This window comes from Lissotriton vulgaris, chromosome 1_1, assembly GCF_964263255.1.
Source record: "Lissotriton vulgaris chromosome 1_1, aLisVul1.2, whole genome shotgun sequence".
Classification (NCBI taxonomy): Eukaryota; Metazoa; Chordata; class Amphibia; order Caudata; family Salamandridae; genus Lissotriton; species Lissotriton vulgaris.
In genome coordinates, this window is record NC_141685.1 from 942507147 (window position 1) to 942529121 (window position 21975).

Sequence of the window (21975 nt, forward strand, 5' to 3'; positions counted from 1 at the left end):
AGAGGAGAGATGCGTGGGCAGAGAGGAGCCTGTGTGAACGTGCGGCGGAGATCAAAGAAAAACGCTAACACCCATATGGAGAGGAAGGGGGGTGGGTTGCCTGGTGAGTTGAATGCGTGTGGCAACCAAGGGAGAGCGCGGCGCACGCTGGAGAGGGAGGGGTGGGCTGCCTGGCGAGTTCAATGCGTGTGGCAACAGTGGTAGCAAATGGAAACCCTTCATACTGTTCAGCTCAATTAAAGAAGCACCCAAACCCCGAGTGTGCTGTTCCGCCTGGCACTGGAAACTAGAGAGATGCATATGTCGAGGCATAATGCTGAAAAAATCTGCCGAAGGTCACACCGAGTGCCAGCTCCTTCATTGGGAATTCAGGACAAAAATGCGAAAAGTGCGAAAAATACGAAGGCCCTGGTCCGAACTCTGCACGGCATGTCGGCCTTTCATCCAGACGAGGGTGATAAATGACGTCTCATTAAATTGGGTAATGGCAGGAACATCTTTGTTACAGCGGAAGAAACCACAGGCTCACCAGCTAGAGATCACGTAATGAACACAATTTCATCCTCATAGAGGATGAGATTAGAACTTGATGTCACAATATTGCTTCTGGTCTCGGATTTGCCAAAACACCCTAATCATTCGAGTGGAAATGATTAATAAAAATATAGTAACACGAACATAAGTTCTCAGAAGAACATCACAATTCCAGCGTGGCAACGGGTCTTCGTTATAGTTAGTTTGACAAAACAAAACGTAAAGTTTAAAAAATGCTTTTCTGGACATACATGCAGCTACGCGCTGCACTTCGTGATGTGCCTTACAGCACGAATTGCAGCGTGTAGCTGCATGTATGTTGAGAAAAGCATTTTTTTTTTAAACAGCAACATGAGGTAATCCCTGGGGGGGGGGAGCCCCGCACGGAGTAGGGCACCGCACGGAGTGCATCGTGTAGCTCCAGCTATGTAGATAGAAGCGTTTAAAAATAAAAACAAGCAGTGACGGGCGGAAGGTGGCGGTTGGACGTCACAGTAGAGGGAGAGACGAGCACAGCACGGAGTAAGGCATAGCACGAAGTGCAGAGCGTAGCAGCATGTATGTTGAGAAAATAATTTTTTTTTTAAAACAGCAACATGAAGTAATACCTTGGGGAGGGCCCCGCACAAAGTAGGCCACCACAGGGAGTGCAGCGTGTAGCTGCATGCATGTTGATAGAAGCATTGAACCAGGTGTGGTCTGTGGTGGTGCTACATAATGGGTGTATTCTTCTGGGACGCTATGCGTGCAGGCCAATCGGGTACTGGTTGTGGGTAACAACATATGGGTCTGGTGTGCGATTACACCACACTGAGTGTGCAGTCTGCGGCTAAGCGGCTAGTATGATCTTAAAAAGTAGTTTTGACCTTTGTGTGGGGTGTTCCCTAGTGGGTAGTTATTGGAAGTTCCCCATTCTGGGTGTGGTCTGCTGGGGGCGGGGGCGGCATACTTATATTGCTGTGCCAGGACAGATCCCTCAGTTGGTAAAATTTCCGCGAGCACTGTGCGCGGCAATCTTAGTGCGTGTTTTTGAAATGCCATGCTGTATATGGTGAAGGCATGAGTGCGGTACTGGGGATGCCGGAGACACTAGGCTGGCCTGCTCTAGGAAATGTCCGCTTGTGCTCTGAGGGGTGCGAGAGGTGGGGCCGTTCCACGGCATAATACCCTGCCCTGGCAGGAGCGACACAATCACTTAAAGCCGCACCACCTGAGACTGCCCGCGCATAAACAGAGGCGGCCAGTAGACCCACCTTCACGAAGAGCTCGATGTGTACGTCTTTGTCCTCCTCGCGCAGCCCATTATACAATAATGCGAAAAACTTCATCTCCACAGCGAAGTAGAGCTACGGAAAAGCCGAAAACAGGAAGTGAATTGCTTGATGTAATCTTCACGACTTAATGAGCCGGATGGGGGCGGGAGAGCCTGTTGGGGGGGCGGGAATGCGCGAGGGGAGGCAGGCGGATTAGGAGGGAAGCCTGATGGGGGCGGGGAGAGCCTGGGGCGGGAATGCAAGCGAGGGGAGGCAGGCAGATTAGGAGGGAAGCCGATGGGGGCGGGAGAGCCTGGTGGGGGGGGCGTGAATGCGCGAGGGGAGGCAGGCGGATTAGGAGGGAAGCCTGATGGGGGCGGGAGAGCCTGGTGGGGGGCGTGAATGCGAACGAGGGGAGGCAGGCGGATTAGGGAGATGCTCGTGCTTGTGTGGTCACGTGACCCGCTTTTGTGGTCACGTGACCTCACATGCACTGTGTAAAAACCGCAGTGGTTTCACTACTCGATCAAGCCCATGAATTTTCGCCTATTCCATTCGCAAGCGAATGGTAATAGGCGAAACCTAAAAATGTTTTCATACAATTATTAGGCAGTACGCACATCATAGTTAAAAAAAATTGCAATATATTACACAATACATTAAAAATTGTTCTTGAGAAAAAAGTTGACGCGGCGTTTCGGTTAAAAACCTTCTTCAGGACAGTTTCTCAAACAATATGTAAATATCTCACTCAGGTTATCGTTCTGAGGTCGGAATATTAAAAAGGGTGTCCTGTTTTGCGTCCAACTCAAGACTACAAATATCCCACTTGGTCAGTCTGGGTATAGTTGTAATTGATAATGTCTTGTTATCAGGTCTGTAAATTCCACACTGTGTCGGAGGGGCCACCGATTAGTTTTGGATTACTTTGCTTATGCTAGAGAAGGGACTTGGTAAATCGCTGTAGCCGTGTGCTAGATATGCTTCGTCACCTAGTTCTAGGTATGAGATGATCCTCACGATCTCTAGAATATCCGAATTCAAGGAAACGGCCTCCCTGCTCCTCCGACCGCAGCGCCCGGGGGTTCTTGTTTTGTTAAATGAAAATAGTCAGAGGCTTCAGAGGGATGCAAAATATAGTGAATGAGAAGATGAGATGGGAAGAGAGAAGGTACATTGAGGGGGAAGGTCTACGGTGACAGAAAAGCAGAGACATGATGAGAGAGAAGAAGGCACTGTGAGGGGTGTAGAAACATTTCCAGGCTGTTGTGAGTGATAAGGAGAAGTGGGGTGGCAGGAGGAGACAAGGTCAGCCAGAATAATGCACAGTGAGTTGTGATAGTGATCGAGTAGGAAACTGTGAGGGAGAAAGAGAAATAATTACAGAATAGCTGAGACACGGAGAGAGAGAAGGAGGCATTGTGAGGAACAATGTGTCACAATTAGATGGAAATGGGCAAGGAGAAGAATACAGCCTTGAGGTTGAGAGCATGCTATGGCAGTACAGGAAACAGAAAGAGGCACAGCGAGGGACAGGGAATCATGGTAAAGTAGAAGAAAAAATGCTGAATGAGAGGGAGACATAACGAGGAAGAAGGAAACATGATGAGTGAGGAGATTTGATGAGGGAGAGGTGTCATAATGAAGTAGAGCGAGCCTCAGCAAGGGAGGACACAAGCTGAGGGAGGAGTCACAGAGAGGAAATAGAATAATACCATGAGGTAGAAGGAGATAAGGCAGTGGAGATAAAGCAGGGTAACAGAGAGGAAAATTGATAAGGAGGGGGTAGTGAGCGATAGGAGATAGACGAGTGAGAAGTAGAGATGGCCACTGAGTAGGAAAAGGTGACGCATGGCGAGGGAGAAGGCACATTCTCGAGGAAGCTGTGATGGAAAATAAGAAATGGAAATGGTGAAGATATGGACACTGAGGAGAGGTGATGGGTGGCAGAGAGGCATGCAGAGGGAACCTGAAAGACAACAAGCAAGAAGTATTCACATTTTGCAAAGGTATCCTGGTATCGGACAAATGGGCATTGCAATGAAGAAGGACACAAGGCGAGAGAACAGTCATAGTGAGTAAGTGGACAAAGATAGAAATGGAGAACGAGACATGAAGAGCAAGAAAGAGATACTCAAATGGAGCACAGAGTGAGGGAGATGGTGGCACAGGAAAAGCTTAGAAAGAAAATGAGATACCAACTGAGAAGGAGACACAGCAAAGAGGAAGAAGAGATGACAGTGGAGGAGACACAGAAAGGGAGACCAAGCAAGGGAAAGTGAAACACATTCAGAGAGTTGAAGTTTGATGGATAGAAAGAAAATGAGAAGGTGACACAGCAAGGATGAATAAGTTATAGCAAGGGTGCACTAAAGAGGTATGGTAACTAAGATAGTAAGGAAGGAGACACATAAAAGAAGACTCACACATTGAAAACGAGCTAGCCAGCAAGCAAGGGGTAAAATGAAACACTGTCAGTGAGAGGTAGACAGAACAGTTACAGGAGAAGTACAGCTCTGTGCATGGAGATATATGTTATGGTTGAGGGAGACAATGAGTGGGAGAGAGAGAGTAACACTGCAAGAGCAATGGGAGACAAAGGGAGAAAAGAGAAGATCTGTTAAATTAGAGAGAGGCAAGGGGCGGAGCCAAGCCATGGACCAAGATGGTAGTGCAGCATTGAAGCTCTGTTCAGTGTCCCAGCTCCTATCCTGTTGTCTTCGAGGAGAAGCATCGAGTAACATAACATGTTTATTTGTAAAGCGCACGTTCACCCAGAGGTCTCTTGGCGCTGAATAACAGATGTTCATTGTTACCCAACTCAATGGTATTCATTTTATCGACCTCAAATGGATGAAAGGCTGAGTGGACCCGCCAGAATTTGAACCTGTGACCATGAGGTCGAACACAGGCCCCTGCAATGGACACATTAGTCCACTGAGCCACCAAACTCAGCTTTGTGAGGCGGATCACCTCCATTCCATGCAGCGGCAGTAGCGACTCCTCTGACCCGCAGAGTCGCCCGCAATGCGCAGAAATCCGCTCCGTTTCATGAGTAGGCGGAGCTTGCTGCGGCCTGCATTGCTGTCTGCCGGGTCCTCCGGTCCATGGCCTGTGGACCTGTGCTGGCGGAGTGCGAGTGATCCGAAGGTGGATGTCGGGCTGCGGTGAGCTCTTTGTGTGACCCCCCCCCATCTGCATGTCCTTCCCCATGCCGCCGTCACAGCGCACTCCCCCTTGCTGTACTGCCGATCTGGCGGCTGCGCACTGATCTGCTGACGCTCCTATAGGCCCCCGGGGTGACAGGGAACACCGGTGCGCCAGGGAGACAGCCGCTTGGCTGTGCGCGGGGGCTGCGGGAGTGGGATCGAAACCCCGGCGAGTCTGCTTGCATTCGGCCGCAGGACTGTTGTGGAGCTGTGCTGCCTGGAGTGTTGCAAGGTGGACTCGCCATTTCCATTGTAGCACTGCGCAACGGACACACCAACACACCTACGCCCACGGACAGCATTGGGCGCCGAGAGGTGAAAGCATGGGCTTATGAGTGTGCCCACCCTTAACTGCGACTGGTGCATCTGGGCATGATCTTGCAACGCAACAGCCCCTTCCTGTGCAGTTTGTGTGCTCTTCTCCAGGCCTCTTGCTTGACCTGTGCTATTCTGGCTATTACATCCCCCACAGCCCGCTCATTGAAGGGTGGGCCCCCACTCGGACTCTCAACTCCATCGCAGCAGGTTAAACGCTGGGGCCCTACCTCGCAGGTCACACACCACGGCTGATGCCAGTTTCAAGGTTTGCAGATGCCGCTCGCCTCCAGTTCTGAGGGCAGCAGGGCCTTAACGTCCTTACCATTGGCACAGTAATTGCGTGACCTCACTTCGACCAGGTCTTGTTCCTTTGGATGGTTGCGCGCTCTTTTACTGGCTGAGGGCTCACAGGCATGGGCAGAAAAGACCCTAAGCAGAGAGTGCTATCCTTTCCCGTCGTCACAGAAAAAGTACAGGACACTAGTGTTGACATGGCGGATAGTACCCAGGGCTCGGCTGCGGCGCTTGGGGCTGCTTCAACCCACCCCGATTTACTGGTGGAACTCGGGCCGGATTTAAATCAATAGACAGCAGATTTGACACGCTGGATAAGCACTTGGACTCCCTTGGGGCAAAAATAGACATTTACGGTCGGCGGTTAGACACAGCGTAAGGTCATATTTCAGATCTTGAAGATGGCGCTGCTCAAACGACGAAACGATTGGAACAAACGGAAAAGTCTTAAAAACATTGCCATTAAAAACGAAGATTTGGAAGTGTGTAGTCGCCACAATAACCTTCGCATAATTGGGGTCGCGGAGTTGACGAACACAGGCAGAATGGACACCTTTGTGGAATCGTTGCTTATTGACATTTTTGGAAAGGAGGAGTTCACCCCTGGTTTTGTTGTTGAACGGGTGCATCGATCCTGATCTCCCACCGCGCCCGATCATCGCCCACATAATGAACTTTCGGGACAGGGACACGCCACTGCGCTTGGCTAGAGAACGTGGCACAATCACATGGCAGGGATCGGCTGTATCATTTTCCCAGGATTTTACACTCATGGTCCAGGAGGCCTGCCACAAGTTTACAGGTGGTGTCAAAACAACACTACGGAATTTGGACCCTCAGATACGGCATGCTGTACCCGGCGCATCTGCGTCTGCGGGTTGATATCAACGGGAGACCCCCCTCATTTTCGAAAATCCCACGGAGGCTCAAGCCTTCTGTAAGTCCTACAAAGGCTCTGATGGTCAGCGACGTGATGTTGCTACTGACTGTTCCCCTCTCCATAGCGGATCTGTTGCCAGTGTCGAACTCTTCTCTAGTGAATGACGCTTGCTCCGCCTTGGCAGCAATCTCTGATCTCACGCCAAAGAAAATTGATAATATCCAACATCTGTATTAGTATGATAATTAAGACAGCAGTGCTATGTTTCTTTCATAATGATTATGTTATGATGGGTGCCATTCGAGCGTTGCTTTCCCACCTAGGTGCATAGCACATTGTTAAACTCTCAGATTCAAATGCATCAGTCATTGTCCCTGTTTTCCTAAATGGGGTGTTTTCAGGATGCATTAGGCTATTGTTTATTTGGGTATCTACCTTGCGTACTGGGGCGCGAGGTGGGGAAGGGGGCGGAGGGAGGAGAAATTTTCCAAATTGTTTGTTGTTCTTTCTTTACCAGCTCTACCCAAACCATGACTGTTGACACTCCTTGCATGCTTCATACTCATGGGTTCACCACACGAAACAAATGACTAATGTCCCTGACTGAGCTGCTCATTGGACCTTGTCCCTCATTACCTGGAACATTAGGGGGCTTAATAACCCCAAAAAAATGCAAACGTGATCCATTACTTGCAACGGCACAATGTGGACATTGCCTTCTTGCAGGAGACACATTTACCAAAGTCTGAATCCACACAGTTTGCGGCTGGCTGGGGTGCACACTGTTTTTTTTCCATTTACAGCACTTATGCCCGCGGCACGGCGATCCTAATCCATAAGAGACTACCATTTTCCCTATCTGACTGCCACACTGATCAAGACGGGCATTACGTTATTGTAGTGGGTAAACTGATGGGTCATATTGTTACTCTTGTATGTGTTTACGCCCCTAATGTTGACAGCCCTGAATTTTTCCAAGGGCTTGATGCCCATATTCTACGTATGAGTACCGGTAGTGCGATACTTGGTGGAGATTTTAATCTACTTTTAGATCGCACCATAGACTGCTCCTCTAGAGTGACAGAGCCCAAACCCCGGGCCCGTTAGGTATTGCTAGAAATGTGCGAGACATTTCACCTCTCTGACGTCTGGAAGGTCCGTAATCCGGCGAACCCGGGTTACACTCACTACTCATCTCAACACAACACTTGGACCAGACTAGATTTCTGGCTGCTCGCCTGGTTCCTGCACACATGGCAAAACACACTTGAGATTCTCCCCCGCACCTATTTGGACCATGCAACTTTGCATTCCCAGACCAGAGGGACATGAATGTCAATGGCGATTCCAGAGCAGGGCGTTGAATGATTACCTATTCGCCAACGAAATTAGGGAGGCAATTGAAGAATACTTTGATTTGAACACGGTCAGTGGACACGTGGGCGACTCTCTGGGAGGCCTTCAAGGCATACTTCAGGGAAGTGGCCATATCAAAGCATGCAGGTGTATTGAGGGACTTGAGAAATACTTTAGCCACCATAGAGAAGCAGCTGACCGCTTTAGAAATATCCATTTTAGATTCCCCAGAATCCGCTGATTGGGAAAGGCATTGATTGACGTTATTACTTGACTTCTGGGAAGAGGCGGAAAGGGAAACTCACTTCCTCAGCAAATATGCGGTGGCACGCAAATAGGGGGAGGGCGAGAGGCCGGGGCGTACGCTAGCTCAACTACTGCGACCTCCATATTCTAAGTCGTACGTCACAGCCATTGATACTGACTTCAGGCCTACTCTGACGGATACAGCTGATATTCAAGACATCTTCCTAGGGTATTATGAAGAACTTTATACCTCCGAGCTTGTGCATTCCCCATAGTCACAGGAAGAATACTTTGAAGAGATTGTGAGTGCATATATGGACAAATATATGCAGGACTTCCTGGCCGAGCCATTATTAAAGGATGATATAACAGATGCAATTGAAGCATTAAACTGTGCCTCCCCCCCTGGCCTTGATGGCCTTGATTTTTATAAATGATACAAAGATATCCTAGCCCCATAAGCTCCTGGAGGTCTACCTTGAATCCTTGGAGCGGAATCAGCTTCCACCGACCCTGAGGGAAGCGGTGATCATACTATTACCCAAGCCTGGCAAGGACCTCTCACACTGTGGATCATATCGACCGCTATCACTGTTAATAATAATAATAATAAAGGATTTTATAAAGCGCCTGGTGACGCCATCACGGCGTGTCCCCGCGCTGTGGAGAGAGTAGCAGGAGAAAGTGAGCGACCTAAAGGGTAAAGAGGTGGGTTTTTAAAAGTCTCCTAAATTTTAAATGTTAAATTTTGATTATAAAATTCTGGTGAAAACAATCTCTGTGCACCTTGCACTGTTGCTGGATAAAATAATTTCCCCGGTCCAGTCGAGATTTGTCCCCCATAGATCTACCTCCCTAATCTATGCACTCTCTTCGCGGTCCTCCGCCGAATCAACCCGGCTACTCCGGCAGCTGCAGTGCTATTAGGTGCAGAGAAAGCTTTTGATTCATTGGAATGGCCATTCATCTGGATGGTCATGAGCAGGTTAGGTCTGCCCCTTGGGTTTATCAACCTTATTGCATTAATATACTCAGCCCCCACTGCTCAACTGTGCCTACACAGAACACTCTCACGCTCCTTCACACTTTCTCGAGGCACAAGTCAGGGTTGCCCACTTGTCCCCACTGCTTTTCATACTGGTAATGGACCCCCTCATCAGGCCTTTTCAGGAGCGTCACCTCCATAGAGGGCTCCAATTTAATACTGGCCCATTATTGGGGTCACTATACTGAGACAACGTAATAATGTATGTCAGGGATCCTCAAACCAACTTGGCCCCCTTAATTAGAGAGATTGTTCGGTTTGGCAGTTTTTCCGGCCTTGGAATAAACTAGCATAAGTCTGTGATATTCCCTCTTACCACTGGCACAGTCAGATAGGAATGTGAATACCCACTTGCCTGGTGCTCCGACTCCGTCAAATACTTGGGATACATGTACACTTAAACACTACTGAGATTCTATTACTGAACTATGGCACAGCAATATACAATTTCCAACAACAAGTTGAGAGATGGCACCAGCTTCCACTCTCGGTTACTGGGCGCGTGGCACTAATTAAGATGATCGTACAGCCAAAATTCTTGTATTTATTTAATAACATACCTTCCCCTCTCACAAATCGCTTTTTTTAAACCACCGATAATCACCTTATTCGGTTGACTTGGGGTGGCAGGCGCCCTAGGGTTCGTTGGGAGGTCATGACCCTCCCATACCATAGGGGTGGATTGGGAGTGCCAAACCTTCAGTTACATTATTTGATCGCGCAGTGTGGTTATGCTCACTCTAGGTACCATCCTGACACCAGAAATCCCCTATTTGAGACCTGAAGCAGATCTAGTCCTCCCGGACTCCTTGATCACGGTGTTGCCACAGGGCTACTCACGTAATCCCCTAGACATCCAGACGGTGTCCACCACCAGTTGGGCCTGACAAAAATTGCTCAGGATGCTGGGATCTCCGAGTATGTATTCCTCGAGCCTACTGCTTCCGAATAACCGATGGAAACCGACAACTGGGGAAAGAAAAGTGCAACGCACGCTAACTAAATTTGACGAGAAAAAAATAAGAGATTTTTACATTGAGGGCCAGGCCTTCTCAGTCTCTGGCGGAGGCAGGTTTCAAGAAGCTTCATTTATGGATAGGTTTGTGCTTGCCCACCTTCGTGCAGCTTTAAAAGCAAGGGTTCCCGGCTTTCCAGTCGAACCTGACCCACTAGCCCCCCTTTCCATAGTACTAGACAGTAGCACAGGGGAACATCTGGTTTCTAAACTATGTAGGGCCTGCGTAGAGATAGTCTCAGTTTACGACACCAATCTACGGCTGCTTGGGAGGCGGACCTGGGTCACCCTATGACTGATGATCAGTGGGCTTCTTGCTGCTTGCAAACAAAAGAGGTGTCCTTGAACAGCAGGCACAAGCTTTTTCACTTCAAGTTCCTACCGCAAATTTACATCACACTCGAGACCTCACACAAAATAGACCCGGACAGGTCCCAAATGCAAGGCCCCAGATGCAGACTTTGCGCACCGTGCTTGGACCTGCCCTAAGATTGGCAGTTTCTGGACCGACATATTTCACACATTGGGGGACATGATTGGTTTGGACATTGATCCTACACTGGCCATGACCTTTTTGGGATATGTAAATAACATACACAAATCGGTCCAGAAGTTCACAGCACTGGGGCTGCTACTCGCAAAAAGGAAGGTTGCACTAAAATAGTGGTGGAAGGAGGTGCCGAAGTGCAAGGACTGACTACATAGCCTAACACTGCAACCTCAATTATGATTTATATGCTTCCACACTACCCAGTAAATCTCATCCACTGGATAGTTGGGTCCCTTTGAAACAATACACAGCCTGACGCAAGGTCAAATAGCTGGTTGGTTCCTGTGGGTATTGGCTAACCTCTGGGATGCTGATGTCCGAGAATATCACCTGAAAACACCAATTGAGTGAGCTCCTGTCGCCCGCAATGCAATTTTAATGATGGTACAGATATGGGCAATTGGGGATGTAGTTGGCCAGGTGAGGTCATTATATGAGAGAATCATTGTTAATCCAAAAAGTGCGAAGTCATGTGGAGCATCGTATAATGTCTTACAGGCGCAAATGTTGTATGAAGTGTAATGCTGCAAATGTTATTGAATTTGAGCTGGTAATAACATTGTGTTTAACTTTGAAACTGGAAAATAAAGTTTAAAAAAAACTTAGAGAGGGGCAACTGAGAAAGTGGCAAAAGTTGGAAATCGTTTAAATAGCTTATCTGCAGGCACAATAGGGCTTAAAAGATACTGTACAACTTATGCCACAACCAAAAATGGAGTCCAATCCAGGTGCATGCCCGACATGAACAAACCTAAGCACTGCTTCCTCTAGTGGAAAGAGATTATCAGAAAGGCTGAACACACAGAATTAGATACTGTTCACTGGATTGACGGCAATCCCACCCACCATCTATACAGGCTGAATGTGAGTGGTAGAGGGAGAATAAGTGTCATTTTCCCCTTGCTACGCTACAAAGTCTTGTAAGAGAAGCCAAAGCAGTTCTGGATCTTTGTTGACAAGGCCCACTTAGAATGGCGCCCAACACAAGTGTAGCCTCCACTGGGAAGGGATGCAGAAGAATTTATTAAAAAAGCAGAGGGAAGAGATAGAGGAGACAGCACGTGGGTCTTAGGAGAAAAGCATTCTGGAGGTCCTGCTGGAGGCAGCATATTTTTGACTAGTCCTCACAGTTTGGCCAGAAGATTTCGTGGAACTGGCCAGAGTAGAAGGCATTGGAAGGGTAGGCACAACAGACGAGAGAACAGCAGTAGGAGATCAACTTTCCCTAATAAAAACTTCCTCTGTCCTATGCAGAGCTTCAAGGAACCTGGGCCTTTTATGCAACATACCCATACACCTGGTGTGCTGGCCATGGCTAGTCACACACATTATGAAAATTGTTAAATTCACCCTACCATTGTGTATGAATAGATCATGTGCACCAGTAACACAGAGCAAACCAGAAACATCAAACAACACAGGGATACAGGGGCATCAGTCCAATCACCATAAGAGCACCTGGCATATTCTGAACATCTGGCATTCCACACTGCTGGTGCCAAAAGGGGCTCATGGGCACACATAGACAAAAGTGATCAGCAAAGACATTTGCCATAGCTTATAATTAGATTACACCACCCTTCAAAAGCTTCAAGTTGTTTATTGTCAACCAGCCTGGAATTTCCTCTCACACCACTTTAATCTGATACATTCCAAGTTTCAATTTGCCCATCATAAATGCAGTATTCCCTCTACTAAAATACAGATTGATATATGATAAACACAGTACTGTCTCAAGACCTCCCACTTGTCATGGGGCATCCTGAGATCCTTCTTTACACATCACCACAATTACTCTATCTGGATATATACCTCAAGCTTCTCTACATGGATCACTCTGTGTGGATATATACCTCAAGCTTCTCTACATATGCTACAGCGGATACAAAATGCAGCAACTAGATTGATGCTTGGACTTAAAATAGGGCCATACATCTTCTGAAGCACATTTTTCCATCTATAGACTTAATGTAGGATTAAATTGTGACATACTTCTATAGCGCCAATAGGCTTTTGAGTGTACGGTAGAATATCTGTGCGTATATCCTCATAAGGATAAATTCGATTATTTTCATACATGTCAAGAGGACCCTTGACTCTAGAGAAATATGTTGCTCATTTAGGGATAGATACTATAGTTTTTATGGTTCCCTGGATAAGTAATATAATATTTATCAATACCCTTATATCATTTACCGATATCCTGCCTTTGACTTCAAAATCCTCTGAAATGTAATTAAATTTTAATGATTTGTCAATGAGAGAACCTTTAAACCCTTATGGGTATCTTTTTTACTGTGGATCCCATAGTTCAAACATTGAATACCACACATTTTGTTTCTGATCAGTTGCCACACTTTATAAATCAAAGATGAAATACAATGCATTTTCGTATATCACTTTAAACAGTTTTTGCTCAATATTTCACTAGTCCTTTAGGCTGAATATTTTAAGTGTGACTCCCACTTTAAAATAGAAGCAAAAGTTCAAATATATGAATTTATTCATTGGTAAAATGCACTTCTATGCCCCCTGTAGTTCTATAGAGGTGGACCCGAATGTGCAAATAGTAAATAAAAAGATCCTTGAGACAGTCCTATAGAAGTTTTTTAAATAAAGCGAAGAGGCCAAAACGGGTCAGTCGAGAAGAGTGTCTGCTGTACCACGTAAAAACAACGAACTATGCGCAAATTTGACCAGTGAACAGGGTCACTTGTTTAAGATATAGAAGACTCATATATTTGAACTTATGCTTTTATTTTAACACGATAGTCACACTTGAAATATTGAGACTCAAGGTCTAGTAAACTATTGAGCAAATAATGTGCAAAGTGATAAGAAAATAGATTGTATTTAATCTTTGATTGATAAAGTGTGCAAACTGATACGAAAAAAATGTATGGTATTCATTGAATTGAAATTAAGTGTCAGACGATTTTGAAGTAAAACACGTGGTATCAATAGATAATACATTACTTATCCCTGGTTACCTCATAAAATATAATAATCTAGCCCTTAGAGTGTAATATTTTTCTACAGAGTTTAATTTTTTTCATACTCTCGAGGGCTATTGGGAGAACCCAACATTTAGTCATTATTAACAGGGCCCGTGACTTCATTCATCTAACCTGTGTAACTTTGTTTGCACTGCTACTTTACTCCAATTCCTTGTTTTTATCAGTTGCCCTCTCATTACTCAATACAGTATACCTCCTATTATTATGCTTTAATCATTCATGACATCAAACACTGTATTTCATTGGCATTCATTAAAAATATTGAATGCCTCTCATTCACTATATGTACGGCTCACTGTTTCTTGTTTATTGTACACAACACATTCATGTCCATGTGTGTCCTTGTATCCTGATTTCTAGCAGGATTATTTCAACGGAGAGCATTACATGCCACCAATATGTGCTGCTCTCTAAAGAACCTAACTCAAAAGTGTACAGTAGTGTTTTATAAATAAAAAAATACGAAAACCTTGAGTGACCTGAGACACAGTCAAGGAGCGGGTCACACTCCCATCCCATTTACCACCAGCATTACTACCCATAGCAGTAGTGGTGACAACAACCGGTGCCATGCGATGAAGCTCCCCCGAACGACTGAGGCAACAAGGCTCAGCTGTGATAATGGGACTACCACAGACAGAGATAGGGAACACGGGCACCATGAGCTAAATGCATAGGGTGACCAGACGTCCTGGGTTTGCCTGGACTGTCCCGGCGTCCCAACACTTTCTTTTAAAACACAAAAATGTTGCGGTTTTTATGGGAGGGTTGGGTGAACCTGCTAAATAATTAGTCTTGTGTAGGCTTACATTTCAACAGGCCCTCTTAGGACAGAAGTTAACTCGTTTAGACTCTCATGCTGTGCTGCCTCACCTCATTCAAGCAGCACAGCAATTTAATGAGGTGTGAATTCGGGCTGCAGAGCCCATGCCTTACTTCCATCCACACAACGACGGCAGTGACACCCCCTCAGCCACGGAAAAGGTAAGCTGTTTCGGGTCAGAGGACACGAAGTGCCACCTACTTGTTGGAGTGTAAGGGGACAGCCATTGTATCAAGTGCAGCCGGGTTGGAGGTGTGCGAAACACATGGTGTGCAAGCAACTCTCAGCAGATCAGCCTGTAACATAGTGTTTCACGTATTTTACTAACTATCAGACTGAAAGTATAATCATGTCAGCGGATGCGCTGATAGAAATAGAAGCAGCGGCGCCCGATATGTTTGATGACAACCGTGCTCGTGATTCATCGCGCAATAATCAGGCCACACTGTTGTTAAGCAAAAAAAGGCCATTTATTAGGACCAGGCTGCACAAACATAAACAACAAATACAACCATCAACAACAACTAAATCTCCCCCCCAACATCAACTCCATCTTGATACACTCCAGCTTCTCCTTCCATTCCACTCCATGCCACCTTCCGTTCTTCGTCCTTTCTTCCAATCTCTCTTCGCATCCTGGCACTACTCTCATGCCACCAGTCGCTCCCCATCATTCACTCCTCCCCCCCACGAGAGGTGGGTGCGCGCCCGCTAGTGACTCCCCCACCCCTCCCAAATACTGCCAACCCTGCAGCCCGTCCTAAACTGGCACGCTCTGCCAACCCTACCCCCGAGCCCTAATAACTGTAGGGTGGGTGGGTGGCCTCTGAAAAACTGTTCCCCACCCAGCAATGCCAGAATGCAGGAAGAGGAAGTTGCCTTCCTTTCCTGCATTCTTATACCCCCACCCCCAAACCCCACCCCTTCCTCCCCAGCCTGGCCCTTCACCGCGCGAACGACCCCAGGGGAAGACCAGACTGCGTCTTCGCTTCCCCTGGGGCCCTCCATCGCGCAATAATCAGGCCACACTGTTGTTAAGTGTAAAAGGCCATTTATTAGGACCAGACTGCACAAACATAAACAACAAATACAACCATCAACAACAACTAAATCTCCCCCCCAACATTAACTCCGTCTTCATACACTCCAGCCTCTCCTTCCATTCCACTCCATGCCACCTTCCGTTCTTCGTCCTTTCTTCCAATCTCTCTTCGCATCCTGGCACTACTCTCATGCCACCAGTCGCCCCCCATCATTCACTCCTCCCCCCCACGAGAGGTGGGTGCGCCCGCTAGTGACTCCCCCACCCCTTCCAAATACCGCCAACCAGGGAACCCCCTTTAGGGCGGTTACCTGCCCCCCCCCCGGTCAGAGTGCCACTGTGCATCTTTCGTCGCCTCCCCCTCATACATCCCTGCGGCACCTGATCGCCTCGTTCCACGGCTCGCTCACCACATCACGCACTTCCATCATTTAATAGGCATTCCCAAGCGTCGAAAGATGCACTCTGTCATCCCTAAAAAGCGACCTTTCCTCAAGTCGTAGTCCAGGGTGGTCCATCACCTTAATGTCTTTGTTCTCACAAAAAACCCTCTTTGCCCTGTTCAATTTCCTCCAAGCCTTCTCGACTGCCCCGTGCTTATTCGCCCCCCTCCAAACTCTCCTGGGGATAAATTCAGTCCAAGCAATGCAAGTCCCAGATAACTTCTGTTTCATCACCTCCAGGTCCCTATGCTTCAGCTGTAAGAGCGCCAAACCCGACAGCTGTATCAAGTCATTTTCCCCCAAGTGAATGATCAACAAATCCGGGCATCCTCTCTGCGGGACCATCTTTGCGAGCCAGGGCAATAGTGCCCCCCATCGCATCCCCCCTTTCCCCACCAGTGCACCTCATGTTGATGTCCTCTGAGTCCCAGGTTATGGCCGTACTCCTGCTGCTCTGCATATTTCGATGCCCAGTGCACAAAGGAATGCCCCACAATCCATGTGACCGTCTTGGCCCCCGGTCCGCCCACGCAACCTATGAAAGAAAAATAGTTTAATACACATCCTAGAATGCAGTCAACCTCGACATCCCAACACCCCATGTCTTAGCCCCAAAACCCTACTTCTTGACATACCGCTCACAGCACCGAGACTTCCATCTACCTATCCTCCGTATTCTATCCCACGACCAACCCAACCGCGCCGCTGCAGTCGCTGCCCCAATTTGAAAGGAATGAGTCCCAAAACCCGCCGGATCCAGACCCAACCTACCTACTGCCATGCGCAACACTGCCAACAGCTGCGCCGCCGTAACCTTGACCCCAGACTTATGACAAAATATTTCACCCCTTGTCACCCCTACTAGCTGCACGGACGTCCTCCACTCAGCCACCGGGCACACACCTCCCTATCCACTCTCACACAACCAGACCCACTTTTCCCTCCCCAACTGATCCGTCTTGGGCTGGCTCAACCAAATCCCCAGAGGCCCCATCTCCAAACCTCCTACCACTCCTGAACCTTGTACCCAACACCTCTGAAACCCTGAATGCCCCAAAAAACATCCACACCATACACAGCCGAAACAGCCGCACCTCAAAACTATTATAACAACACAATGGGTAACACTTCAACTAAACGGACCAACAATTCAAAGGTCACTGCTTCCCTCAATGTCCCGCCTCCCCTGTTTTCTCTACCCCAACCTCTGAGTATCCTACCAATGATCACATCCTTCGTGGGGTCAAAACCAAAAAACAAACTACCATAGAATGACAGCCCTGCCAACTTTCCTGAAATGGTCGCAGACGACAGTTCCCTGTCAATACAGTGTAACACAAACTGCAAAAACCCTTGCTCAATTACTGAACGAACTCCGTTTGCCGCAACCAACCTCCACCCCATAAAGAAAACAAACTCTTCCCATGCCAGTCTGTACGTTCCTCTCGTTGAGTCCGCCACCGAGTTTTCAACAAGTCCTAACACTCTCACTCCCCCAAGGCCCAGACGCCGGCCGGCAATCTGGTCTTGTGCTGGGCCGCTCCAGGCGCCAACCTCCTGAAACGCTGCCACTGCGAACGAGACAAAGCATCCGCAATGTCATTATTCGCTCCAGGGACATGCTTGGCTCGAAATATCACATTCAACCGCAGCCAGCGCAGCATAAACCCCCTCAACAGCCGCAATACTCTCAGATCTCTTGCCCTCTGTCGGTTGACCAACTCGACCACCGTCGTATTGTCCACATGAAACAACACAGATCTGTTCTGGAATTCCGCCCCCACACTTCCAGGGCCACCAACAGGGAAAAAAATTCCAAGAACGCAATGCTCCTTCCCTGCCTCAACCACTACGCCGGCCACTCCTCCGCACACCATCTGCCGTCCCAAAAGAGTTCAAAACCTGCTGCCTCCGCTGCATCTGAGTAGATCTGAATCTGCCAAACAGTCCGCTCCTTGACAAAATCCAGAGACACCCTATTGAAGTCAGAGAGGAACGTCAGCCATGTCCGCAAGTCAGCCCGCACCCCCATGGAGATCCGGACCCTGTGATGTGGTAACACGCCCCCGACGTGGCCATGCCGCGCCGCCTGCAAAAAGTCCACTCCGCTCACACTACCCAGCATGCAAAGTTCAAAAACCCCAACATCTGCTGAACGGCTCGCAGCACTATTCTCTTTTCTCCAATTGCCCACAACAGACATGCCTGAATTTCCTCCACCTTAGCCTGGGGGAGGCGGGCCCTCCACTGAACGGAGTCCAGCTCAATCCCTATGAACGTCAAGCAAGAGCTAGGCCCAGCTGTCTTTTCCGGGGCCAAGGGTACTCCAAAGTGCCGTGCCATGTCCTGGAAATGTGACAGGGCCCTGCCACAGTCCCCTGAATGCTCCCTCCCGATGAACAGGAAGTCATCCAAGTAGTGCGTCACGTTCCGGTGCCCGCTACTTTGAGTAAAAGCCCACTGCAAAAAGGTGCTAAAAGCTTCAAAAAGCGCGCAGGAAATGGCACACCCCATGGGCAAGACCTTGTCCACATAGATGGCCCCTGCAAAGTGCATGCCCAGTAGAGTGAAATCTGCTGGATAAATCGACAGCAGACGGAAGGCTGATTTGATATCGCATTTAGCCATTTCTGCTCCCTGCCGCTCACTCGCACCAGGCGAATTGCATCATCCACCGACGCATAGAGCACCCAGGAGTCTACCTCCGCAATGAAATCATTGACGGACTGACCTTCCGGCCAGGAAAGGTGATGTATCATACGAAACTCACCCTCTTCCTTCTTCGGCACTACTCCCAACGGGGGAAATAATCAGATGCTCTAGGGGCCACTCCACAAAGGGACCTGCCACTCTACCCTCCGACACTTCTTTCTGCAACTTGGCAGCCACCACTCCAGGCAATTCTTTCGCTGATTTTAGGTTGTCCGCCCATCTCCGCACCCTACGTCGTTGGTAGCCCACTCGAAAGCCCTCCGTGAAACCCCACTGTAATTTCAAAGCAGCCTCCCTGTCGGGGTAACATGCTAGCCACTGGGCCATCGCCTCCACCCTAACCGGAATAGGCGCCCTTCTGACCAGGCTGTCCCCTACCCTTCGCATTTGTGGTTCACCACTGCTCTGAAGGTGTGGCCAAGGTGAAGCACTGAGTGACCGCGTGCCGTCCACCGCAATTGAAGCACTCGTGTTTAAACTTACGAGGTTATCGCAAGCAATATCCCTTGTTGTAGCTTCAGCAGGCACCAGTCGTACTGGTGCCTGGTTTGGCCGCTGGAGCTGTGTGCCCTGCCGGGGTGACCACTCCTCCCGCCCCAGAATGGGCGGGCCATGACGGAAAGGACCGATAGGGAACTGGTAACCCACTAGCCGTGTGTGTGGAGGCCGACGAGTGTGTTGATGCCATCCACTGCATCCACAGCTCCTGATCAATTTCCCCCCAAGGTTTTTCAGGATTCACACTAACCTGGGCCCTAAACTCCTCATCGTAGCTCAGCCAAGCGAAACCCAGAAACTGTAACTGAGCCTTTCTGACAATGTCCATGTATTTTAACAGGGGAATAGCCCTATCCAGGTGCTTTTCACAGTAGATGCTTGCGTATATTAAAAATGCCGACGTCCAATTCTCCATATTGACGAGAACCCGGGGCCGCCTGGTCAATTCTCATTATTCCTCCTTCGAGCCCTCCTTTGCCTGAACTTCCCTGTGCAGTAACTTGAACACATCCACATATTCATGCTTCCAAATCCTACCCTTAATCTTTTCCGACAAGTGAGACCCCAAAGGCATGGCCAAGCCCATATAGGGCAGTTTCTTCTGATGCTTGTCCCCCCTTTCTCATCCTTGTCCTCCTTCCCATCCGTCCGGTCATTCGCCCCAGGCTTGTCCGTCTGCACCCCTGCCGTCACCACTGTTTTACCTGCTGCAGCCGCAAGCGCCTCCTGCTTTGGCCCTCTGGCCCCCACTCCCCCCACGTCCCTCACAGACCCCTCCCCCACTCCCACCGACCTGCAAGCCTCCCACGCAGCCCACCAAGCACCCTCACCTGTCATAGTTGCCTGCGTCACGTCCGCCGTCGCTCCGAGCTGCTGGGCTTTGCTGTAGACACCTTCGCTTTCCCCGTCTTCTTCCGAGGGGCCTGCAAGACACCAAGTACACTGTTGCCCTGTGCCTTCCCCCGTCCTTTCAGCGTCATCTCTCACTCCACCTTCCTCCAACTCATCGCTCTCCGCACCATAGTCCAAATCCAGCTCCCATTCATCCTCCACCGGCTTCCGCACCACTTCACGTACCGCTCTTTTCACACCTTTCTGCACTCGTACACCACTCCCCATTGCCCTTTCCACACACACCGCCGAGGCCTGATCCCGCGATGGAGGGAGATCCGCCGCAGACTCCCCTGCTGCTCCTAGGCGGCGTCTAGGAGCCGTCTTGCACCCCGCCGAACCTACAACCCCTCTGCTGTCCTCAGCCAGCTGGGAACCCCCTCTACCCCCCAGGTCACTCCAACCCGGGCGGGCTCTGGCATTGCTGGGCCTCGCTGCCATCCTGGCCGTCCCTAACTGCGCCTGCCTGACACCCCTACACCCCACCGGAGCCCCCGTGCCCTACCTGACCCCTCCGCTTCTTCCTGTTCTGCCCAAAACTCCTCCTCAGATGTAGGCGTAGGAGGGCCCTCCATCTCCTCCCCCCAGTCTGCACCATCCCTGATAGCCTCCAATTCTGCCCACCGGGCATCTGCCTCCTGAACTAGGCGCCGCTGCTCCCTAATCTTGGCCTCCAAATCCATGGCCTCCCATCTGCCCAGCAAAGGTGGGCAGTAGCCCCTGGGCCCTACCCCCTGCATGCTCCTCCAAGGTGTGACCCCCGCAGTACCCCCAGCTCCCCCAGGCCTGTCCTTCTCCAGATTCGTGATAGGGGTTACTGGGGTCCTGGCACGAACACACACCGAAAGGTCTAAGGGCCCCACCCCCTCTCCCAGGGCCCCACCCTCCACACAAGCGGCCTCCACGCCGTCACTCCCCACCTCCCGCTCTACCCCCACATGCACAGCCCCCCCGGACCGCCCCTCGCAGCATCAGCCCCTTTACTTCCCCAGCAGCCCCACCCAGCTGTCTCCTTCCCTGTCCCTGGGACGAAATCGCCAGTGCCGCCGCCTCGTCACTCGCGGGGGGGACCTGCGTACCCCCCCGGCGTCCACCTCACTAAGTTTCCTGCCAGCCATCAAACACGAAGGCTGGCTCTTGCGCTGGCCTCCGCGCGCCGCTCCTCTGATCCCGGAGCCCCGCCCTTTCACGGACGCGCCTCTGCTTGCCGGAGCCAACTCCTCCAGGCAGGCAATCCCCGCCGCACGCACCCCTGCTGAGGCCGCCCTCAGAGCCCTCTCCAGCCCAACCCAGGCCTCCTGCAAGACACCCGGCCGCAGCAGATCCTCCCGCCCGGCCCTCCCCAGCACAAGCAACGCCTCCCGCACCGCCTCGGCCAACACCCTCGACATGACGCCACTCACCAAACAACCCAACGCCGCCACGGACCACATCACCGACCAGTGGCACCACCGAAACACCGCACAGCCGAAGCCTGACACGACCACCACACCACGTGAGTACCGCCGCCAAACCGCTCCAGACCGCCCTTCTTATGTCATCTGAAAAACTGTTCCCCACCCAGCAATGCCAAAATGCAGGAAGAGGAAGTTGCCTTCCTTTCCTGCATTCTTATACCCCTACCCCCAAACCCCACCCCTTCCTCCCCAGCCTGGCCCATCCCTGCGCGAACGACCCCAGGGGAAGACTAGACTGCGTCTTCGCTTCCCCTGGGGCCCTCCAAACTTACTTGCCCACAATGCACCAGCAGGGACACAGAACTCCGGTTTCAAGGAGAAACTAAAAATCCTGGAGAAACTTAGCAAGGCTGAGCAAAACAAGTGGTGGGAAGCGAAATTGCTCCAGCGAT

At 49.8% G+C, this 21975-nt stretch overlaps 1 protein-coding gene across 1 annotated transcript in view; it reads left to right on the forward strand.

Annotated features, from left to right (window-relative positions):
- Positions 1-21975, forward strand: part of LOC147748239 (keratin, type II cytoskeletal 80-like) — a 114646-nt gene that overhangs the window by 22878 nt on the left and 69793 nt on the right. The window lies entirely within an intron of this gene.